Source organism: Pleurodeles waltl, unplaced genomic scaffold (assembly GCF_031143425.1).
Source record: "Pleurodeles waltl isolate 20211129_DDA unplaced genomic scaffold, aPleWal1.hap1.20221129 scaffold_70, whole genome shotgun sequence".
In the NCBI taxonomy this organism is placed as follows: Eukaryota; Metazoa; Chordata; class Amphibia; order Caudata; family Salamandridae; genus Pleurodeles; species Pleurodeles waltl.
Window position 1 is genome coordinate 680,639 of NW_027150391.1, and position 9,603 is coordinate 690,241.

The window sequence follows — 9,603 nt, forward strand, 5'->3', positions numbered from 1 at the left end:
ATAGCACTCTTTAAGTAAATGGACATCATTCGGATGGCGCAAATGCACTTTGGGGGTTTTGCCTCGTTGAGTTACGACGAGGAGTTCAGGGACCAAGTGAGTGTCAATCCCGACAAGCCATGGGGTGATGTAGATCCAGAATTATGGATGCAATGGATGGCGTCATCGCAATCCACGGCATCTACCCATACGGCCAGTGGCCTGCCTGTGGTTTACAAGCCGTTTCAGGCGTGTCCCGCCCATGGAGGGGCGGACGTGGGGCAGAGAACCTCGACTACCACGACGGGAGCTTGCTGGAACCTCAACAAAGGTTTCTGTTCCAGACAGCCTTGTAAATTTAAACACGATTGCTCCAAATGCGGGGGCCGTCACCCGGTTACGCAGTGTTTTCCGCTCTCCAGTCCAGCAGAGCAATGGAGAGCATCCAAGGGCAGAGGCACACAGGGAGCTCCTGCTCCAAAGGGGGCCTACGCCAGTTAAGATAGACTTTCTCATACCCTGGCTACACAGATACCCTGATAGGGCCACAGCGATTAAGCTAGCAGAGGGTTTTCAGGAGGGTTTTAGGGTCAGCTACCAAGGTCCACGTACGAGGCGATGGGAGACAACTTGCGGTCTGCAAAAGAATTGCCACAGGTAGTAAGGAGCAAGCTGGATAAGGAAGTGTCACTGGGCAGAATTGCAGGGCCTTTTTATGATTGGCCAAGTCAAACTCTGATGATCTCCCCGTTAGGAGTAGTGCTGAAGAAGGCCCCGTGTGAGTTTAGGTTGATACATCACCTGTCATGGCCGGAGGGCGCATCTGTCAATGACTTTATTGTGGCTGAGGACACCAGGGTAGTATATGCATCAGTGGACGATGCTAAAACTGGTCAGGGGATGTGGCAATGGGGCTGAATTGGCAAAGTGTGATATACAATCAGCTTTCAGGCTACTGCCGATACACCCAGGAGATTTTGACTTGTTGGGGTTGCAATTTGAAGGGGCCATTTATGTGGACAGGGTCCTTCCCATGGGTTGCGCGATATCTTGCGCCCTGTTTGAGGCGTTTAGCACTTTCATGCAGTGGGTTGTCGTCAAGGTCAGTGGGCATTGTGCGGTGACCCATTACTTGGATGATTTCCTTTTTGTAGGGACAGGTGACTCCGGGGCTTGCAGGAAGGCATTGAGGGCCGTTCAAGATATGGCGCGCCATATGGGGGTGACTGGCCCCGGAAAAGACTGAAGGACCTTTGGCGGTACTCACCTTTTTGGGCATCGAGCTAGACTCCATTACCTTGACAGCCAGATTACCAACACAAAAAGTCAAAGAAATGCTGGAATTCTTGGGTACAGTGAAGGAGGCTCGTAAAATTGATTTGCGAACGGCACAGAAGCTGCTGGGTTATCTCAACTTTGCTTGTAGGGTAGTCAGAGGTGGGAGGAGTTTTTGCAGGAGGTTGGGCCTGGCTATGTTGGGAGCAGTGATGCCACACCACAGAATATGAATTTCAATGGGTCTGAACGAAGATGTGAGGGTGTGCGAAACATTCCTGAAGCATTTCAATGGGGTATCCATGTTTTTCTGCGAGGATGAGACAGTATGGCAGGTGCAGATATTTTCGGATGCCGCAGGAGCAAACGGCTTTGGAGTTTTGTGGGGCGGCAGGTGGTGCGCGGAGTGGTGGCCAGCACAATGGTTGCAGCAAGGGAGGAGTAGTGCCTTTTTGGATTTTTTTCCCCTTTTGGTAGCAATGGCAGTATGGGGGCTGGAGTTAGCAAATAGAACAGTATTATTTAGAGTTGACAACATGACAGTGGTAGAACTTGTTAACAGACAGAAGGCAAGGGACCTGGGTTTTGCGCTTCTTGCGCCATTTTATGCTGCAGTGTTTATCTTTGAATGTGATTTTTAAAGCTGCTCATACACCGGGAGTATTCAATGAGATTGCGGATTCCCTGTGTCGTTCACAGTGGCAGTGTTTTTGCAACCTGGCACTAGGAGCAGAACAGAGCAAGACAGCGGTCCCGGCAGACATTTGGGAGTGGGGGGCATGATGATCAAAGGGCTGGTGGAGATGTCTTTAGCGGAATCCACTCGGCGAAGTTACCGGCTGGTCTGGTTGGATTTTCAATAATTTGAGCGGTTTGCAGGAAATTTTTGGCTGCAGAAGGGTAAACAGTTAGTGTTGTGCCTTGCGTTTCGTGATGTTCATGATACAGAAAGGTTTGTCAGAGGCGACTATTGGTGGAAAACTGGCGGGTGTTTCATTTTACGGGAAACTGTTTTTTGATCACGACCCAGCTAGAAACGACTTGTTGGGTAAGATGTTAAAGGGATGGAGCAGGGTTAGATCAGCGAAGGGTAGGGCGGCCCGAGAACCTTTTGGTTTTGAATTATTGCTGGAGTTGTTGCATGTGCTGCCTGTGTGTTGCGCAGACGAATATGAGTTAGCACTGTTCCGTTTATGTATGGTGTGGATGTTTTTTGGCACATTCCATGTGTCGGAATTGTTGGGGGTTGGAGCAGCGGTAGGCGTACAGTACAGGGAGGTTTGCTTACATGGCGAACGTTTGGGGATTCGGCTTAGACGCTCTAAGACCGATCAGCTAGGCAGAGGGAAGTGGGTGTGGTTGGAAAAAAGGGGCAATGCCTTGGCCTGTCCAGTCTCGGAATGGATGAATTTTAAATCCTTGAGTTTTTCGACTAGAGAGGCTGGGGTGCTTGTACACAGGTCTGGGTCCAAGCTTGCCAGTTTTCAGCTCATACGCGTGTTGAGGATGGCTCTGGGACGGACGGGCCATCGGGCCATGGATTTTCGCACACATTCGTTCAGAATCGGGGCAGCCACGGCTGCGGCGCATTTGGATTGGGATTGGGCGAAGATCAGGGAGATAGGTCGCTGGAAGTCAAGGTGCTGTGAACGTTATGTGAGGCCCTGAAGGGCGGGGAATGACAACAGTTTCTTAGGGGGGGGGGGAGGCCTGTTATGTAAACACATGCTACAGTTATTTTTTCATTACAGGAGATGCGTCCGGTCCATCGCATGGCAAGATGGTCACGTGGCTTGTAGGCCATTCATTTATCCACTGGGCAGCGAAGTTCGCGGAGAAACAAATCTATGGTCGGGCCCTGGGACTTTCCAGTAAATGGCACGAGGTGTTATGGTGGGGGAAGAGCGGCATGCGGTGGGGTAACCTGCTTCCTTTCTTCACATCTAACTTACTGAACTGGGGTGTCCGGATTTGTTAATCATTCACTTGGGTGAGAATGATCTTGTTAAATTATCAGGACTCACGCTCCTGCAACACATGCAGAGAGACTTAGAAACTATCAAGCAGAAATTGCATGGCACCTGCTTGGTGTGGACAGAATTTGTACCTCGTCGGGTGTGGAGAGGGGCAGTCAAATATGGAGCCATGGAGCGGGCTCGCAGGAAACTTAACAGAGCTTTGAGAGTTTTTTGCTGGGCGCAGGGGATAAAAATCCTAAAACATGAGGACATTACAGAGCAGGATGTGGCACTCTTTAGGGATGATGGTGTACATTTGTCCACGTTAGGGAACGCTTACTATGTGATGGATTTGAGACTGTTGGTGGGGGATTTGTGGGGAGAAAACATGTGGGTCAGGAGTAAGGAGTGAGGCGGTCAGGTTGCAGTAGCGTGTCTGCGAGGGTGGGGCAGCAAAACGCCAAATGGGTTTGTGCTGGTTGGCAGTAGATGGGGGAGGGTGGTGAGTCAGATGCGGGCTTGGCCACTCTTGCAGGGAATAAACAAGCAGGTGAAGGCTGTGAGTGGGGGTACGCACGAACCAAATGGGGCATGAAAGGAAAAGGGGAGTGTGTAGGGGAATGGAAACAAAATGAGGGTTTGGAGTAGAAGGATGAGCGAGGAGATGTTAAAGGGAGGGCGTTATTAAAGTTGCGGTTTTCTGAGTAAAAGTTAAGGTTTATGTTGCTTGTTGCAATCCTGTCCTAATAAATGACCTTTTACACTAAATGGCTGTCACTGAATTATTTCCCGATGGAGGGGCCCTCGGAGAGAAAGAGCCCCGCTCTAGTCTCTCCGCTGGCTCTTTCGGGAAGGGGAAGTGACGGCGCCGGGACGGGATTGGTTTTCAGGTAAGTGGGGGTGGGCTTTGAGGGTAGGGATAAAAGGGGTGTGGGGGGAGGGACCGGCCTCTTTCCGCGCAGCCCATCGCGCGGTTAGTGTGGCTTCCCACCCAGCAAAGGAAGGGAGATAAGAGAAGAATGAAGTTTGAGTTAAGTGAAAGAAGGGGTAAGGGGGCGGATCGTCAGTTAGGGCAGGCTGCAGGAATGAGCGGGCAGTAGATGGGGGAGGGTGGTGAGTCAGATGTGGGCTTGGCCACCCTTCCAGGGAATAAACAAGCAGGTGAAGGCTGTGAGTGGGGGTACGCACGAACCAAATTGGGCATGACAAGAAAAGGGGAGTGTGTAGGGGAATGGAAACGAAATGAGGGTTTGGAGTGGAAGGATGAGCGAGGAGATGTTAAAGGCAGGGCGTTATTAAAGTTGTGGTTTTCGGAGAAAAAGTTAAGGTTTATGTTGCTTGTTGCAATCCTGTCCTAACAAATGACCTTTTACACTAAGGGCCATATGTACCAACGCATTTTCCCATAGACACAGAATGTTTAAAACCCTTTGATACATCTGGCCCTAAATGTCTGTCACTGAATTATTTCCCGATGTCACTGATGAAAGAAACTGGCAAAATACAGACATTATGTAGCACTGTGGCTAACTCGTTGGACTTCTAGGGAGCTTTGGAGACATTCAAGGGTTGTAGGTTCGAGTCCTTCCTCTGTTACTTTTACACAGATTTCCTCAGATCATGGCTGGAACGGTAAGTATTCACCTTGAATCCGTGCAAGTAATTCTCCCAGGTATTAAACTCTCCCACCATGGCCTGTATTACAAATACAGCCCGGGGGGCGCAACAGGCGTGTGAGCTCCTTTTTAGCGGCCCTGGGGCACTATGGGATTACAGAGGGGGCTGCAGATGCTGGAGACTCCCCCCTCCAGTGGTAATGACAGTGGTACTCTGCTGCCAGCGCTATCTCCAGAGTGTGATCTTTCCACATTCATGTGATTTCAGATTTTTTCACCTGTGACCTAATTTTTACTTATGATTTTTTTCAAAGAATGCTTGATGGGTGCTGTTTTAATTTAACATTTTCAGTCTGTAATACATTTAAGGAGTGAGCTACAACCCTTGTTAGGTTTGCTCTTTCACCAGTTCATAGTGAGCTGCTGCATGAAGCTGGGCTCTGGCTGTCAGTGGGGCTTCAGAGAAGTAAAGGTGACTGCTGACAAACTCACTCTTGTCACAAATCATGACTGCAGCTCCTGGGGTCAGCCTTGTAAGACCCCCAATAAAAGCTTCCGGGTCGCTCGTGCATCTTACCTCTCAGTCGAACCTGGAACCGGATGCGGAAAATGTGGCTCTTTCCAGAGTCACCGATTTATGTTTTTCAAGTTCTACAAAGAAACGAGATCTCACAGGTGCTCGTCACCCACAAACACCAGAGGGCGCTGCACTATGATTTCCTCACTTGAAAAAACATAACGAGATTATATCTATTTCAGATAAAAGATTGCTACACTTGCGTTATTGTAGACACAGCGGATAATCAGTGACAATGTGATAATTTAGAAACAAGATGTATATTTGGCTGGGAATAAAATCTCTAAGTGGGGCTCGAACCCACGCGGACACATGTCCATTGGATCTTAAGTCCAACGCCTTAACCACTCGGCCATCCTGGTGACTATATACTCCTCACAGAAGTCTTTCTCACAAGTTTCACAGCTGTATGTGAAGCCCTGGTTTCCCATAATTTGTTTGTTGTTAGAGTAAAGAAGTACCCATTCCCCACAGGAGGTAATACCAGGTAGGTCCAGGGGAATAGTGTTGATCGGACAACAGCCACTTCACAAACTAACACAGCTGAATTACACTCAGTCACTGAGCAGCATGTCACGGTGTGAGCTGTGTGCACCTGATGGAATTGTGGCGCTTGGAAGGCTCAGCACCGGCGCTACAGCGCTTCACTAACTTGCACTCCACCCCGTGTGTAAACAAGATCCTGTCCGGTGACTCCCCTGAGGCCTCCCCCTCTGAGCACCGGGCCAGGAGCAGAACCTGTCAGATGTGGCAATTACACATGAGATACAAATCTGACACCGAGGTGCTTTGACTTTATTGGGTGCAATGATTACGCCAGATTAAAGTTTTTGGCTAATATCCCCCAAAATCCGTATGAACATTAATAACGCCCCCTTTGCCCTTGTTAAAGTCCGGAGGCTGGACCTGCCACAGTTAAATGAAGGGTGTGAGCTTTATCACAAAAATACTGGCTGCACAAACCTAGCACAACTTGTACCTGCGCCTGTAATCAGGCCCAGAGCTGTAATAAAGCAGGAGGCAGAGGATGGTACCTTGGAGGAGGGAGGAGCCTGGACTCGGCCTCACATCAACTCAAACATGTCCACTGATGCGGAAGTGACCGAAGTTTAACAGTGGGGTCACTTTTAGCTGTGGGAACAGATTCTTTATGTGATGAAATGTGAGGGGCCAGACAGGAAACTAAACTCACTCGTGGCAAATAATATTTAAACCATCTCACGGCAGCTCAACCGGCTCCAAAAGCAGCCCTGGAGCTGCAGTCCGCCGGGAAGAGGCCACAGTAGCGGAAAGGAGGAGGGGGTCACCTTGAACCCACCGCCCCATGGGATGGAAAGACGAGCCACACCTGAAAAAACAAGGTTTGTGAACTTTTAAAGCCACCTTAGCGTTGGTGACTCCAGCAGAAAAGGAACGTGATTTCTCTGGCATCAAAAAGGGATCACGACCTTGAATTTACCCCATTATTTTAGCAGCAGTGACTGACACCCCAGAGCTTCATTGGAAAGAGGTCAGAAATAATCAGTCCAGCGGGTGTCGGGGCCCTGCAGTCCAGGAATGAAAGCTTCCGGTGGGGGTGATGGTACCAGCCGGTTCCATGGTGTAATGGTTAGCACTCTGGACTCTGAATCCAGCGATCCGAGTTCAAATCTCGGTGGGACCTGAGGTTTTTCTTTCTCCATAATTCTACTTCACCCCCCACCAGTGCTGACAATGATCACTAAATAATGACAGACCTGTCACCTATCTATTTGGCTGGAAGCAGAACAGGTCGTCTTTTAGAAGATGAAAGTTTTATGGAGTGAAGTTGATAGAGTTCAAAGGTCGCCGTGTTAAGTTCCTCCTCTGAAACCTTCACAGAAGCGGCCAAATAGCAGGGCTTAGTTTTCAACCTGATGCACCTGCCCTTGTTTTTGGGGACCCGCACAGATTTGTCTCCACCAGATATTTAGGAGCGGAGGAGCTTGAAAACTCAGAGGGGGGCGGGGGAAGAGAAAGACGCCAAAACCATCACAGAGGAACAAAGCAGGAGCCTGTCAGGGGGAGATAAGGTGGCAGGGAGTGCCTGGCAGTTATTTAAAGAGGCAGTGGGTGTTTTTAACTATACCAGCCTTGGTATTTGGTATTCAGAGAACAGTGGTTAATTTGTAAATAATCCTATTGGTGCCCAAAGCTCTCCTCGGAAACACTGAGCTGTTGCAATTAAATGTGCGCGCACAGACTGCTGAGGCAGCGTAATCCTGAAGCCCTCTCAGACCTCTTTAATCCATTTACAGCCACTCCCGGCCCCTTCAGCTCACTCTTGTAGCTTTCTGCTTTCTCCTTTTGTGACGCTTTTTCGTTTTTCTCTTACGCCGTCTTTCTGATATGCGTCTTTTGCTCGCAGTAAATGCTTGAGGCAGAAAAATAAGTGCCGGCCCTCAAAAATAAGTGCCGGTGCCCCCCACCAGCAAAAACAGTCTCAAATTAAGCACTGGCAGAGAGCTTCTGAGTAGAGCTTTAGGAACCAGACATTTTTTTTAAAAAAATGAAGCACTGCCTAAAACTAAGTGCTGGATTTAGGCACATTACAAATCTTTTATCATTTATAATTGCATCTATGTGCTTATATATCAGTCCTCATCTTTAGTCATCTCTCCGCTCTATCTATCCTCTTCCCCCATTTTCCTTTGCCTGGCTTTCCCTTCATCCTTATTTCTCTTATACCTCCACTGTGCCCAGGCTTGCTATATATATATATATATATATATATATATATATATATATATATATATATATATATATATATATATATATATATGTATAGCACCTAGTGGCAGTCGCCACTAGGTAGTTATAGTTAGGACCTAGTTTCAATAGACTGAGCGTTTTTTCTTTTGTCAATAACTTTGGCAATGCTTGACGCATCTTCACGAAAATGTAAAAACTTATACTTTGCCCAGTTGCCCTGAAAGTTTTGGAGTGATCAGTCAAGTGGGGACCAAGGAAAAGGGGGGAGTTGAAGGGAGCAAAATGCGTTTTCCCCATTCATTTTTCCATTGGACATTTAGACACACCTACAGCCCGAACCACTGATCGGAATTACACCAAAGTTGGAACAAAGATAGATTCTGTTCCGCAGATTACACTTTTTGTGGTTTTGTGTTAATCCGTTCAGTAGTTTTGGAGTAATTTAAGGCCAGAAAATATAAATATTTAGGGACACGACTCCGCCGCAGGTCCAATTTGATTGGCTGCTGACACTTCAACGGGGAAGTGATGGTAGCCATCATGGGTCTCAGCTTCAGCCGAGTCCCAGACAAAAAAGCCAAAAAAAGGGGCCAGGGTAGAGTCACCCTGACTTCCTACCCTAGTGTTGGGGTCCCTGAGGTACCCTGCCAAGGCTAAAAAGCATTTCTTAAAAAAAAAAAAGAACAAATCCACAGACAGATCAGCAGATTTTTCCAAGATTAAAAAAAAAAAAAAAACGTGGTCCCCACGTTTTCTATTTGTTTTCCCCCGGGTAGGTCGGTTTCAGGGGCATTTGTGACTTAATAGAGGAGCCCCCCTCCTTGGACTTTAATAAGCTCCGGGGACCTCCACCTTGCCAGGACGATTTTATAAAATTGGCAGGGGACCACCAACTTACCGGGGCAGAATTATTTTTTAAGGTTGGGAAGGCCAGATGGCCTCCCCCACAGACCCAGGGACCACCACCTCCCCGGGACTTCATTAATATTGACTGGGGGATCTGTAGCCCTGGTGACCACCACCTTCCCTGGGCTATGTCCGCATTAGAGAGGGCCTGCGCAGCCCCCTTGAGGAGCCACTGATGGCCCTGGGGGCCGCCACCCCCCTGGACCATCTCTGCTATGTCAGGGGGTGCTCACCCCCGGGACATAGCTGTTTCTTGTGGCTTGGCTGCAGCTTTGAGCTGCAGCCAAGCCACAGCAAACACTCCGGTTTCTGACAGTGGGACCTGTCAAGCAAGTCCCGCTGGCACAGAGCGGAGTTTTCATATCCGTTCCCTGCACACAGGTATGCCTGCAAGGAAAGGAGATGAAAGGTTTGCTTCACCAATTACTGAGTTGCTGTTAAAAGCAGCTCCTTGCTTGCTGAAGCAATGGCACCACAGGCTTCTCCTGTGGTCCCAAATAGCCCATAAAGAGCATGTACTAAGAACAAAATATAATAGGGACCTCAGTGGAGGCCTTGAGGC

The 9,603-nt window shown here is 48.6% G+C and overlaps 2 non-coding genes across 2 annotated transcripts; one reads left to right on the forward strand and one right to left on the reverse strand.

Annotated features, from left to right (window-relative positions):
* Positions 1–5,683: 5,683 nt before the first annotated feature.
* On the reverse strand, positions 5,684–5,767 carry TRNAL-UAA (transfer RNA leucine (anticodon UAA)). The gene has a single exon. It is a non-coding gene; the product is annotated as a tRNA-Leu (tRNA).
* Positions 5,768–6,996: 1,229 nt separating this feature from the next.
* Positions 6,997–7,068, forward strand: TRNAQ-CUG (transfer RNA glutamine (anticodon CUG)). The gene has a single exon. It is a non-coding gene; the product is annotated as a tRNA-Gln (tRNA).
* The last annotated feature ends 2,535 nt before the right edge of the window (positions 7,069–9,603 follow it).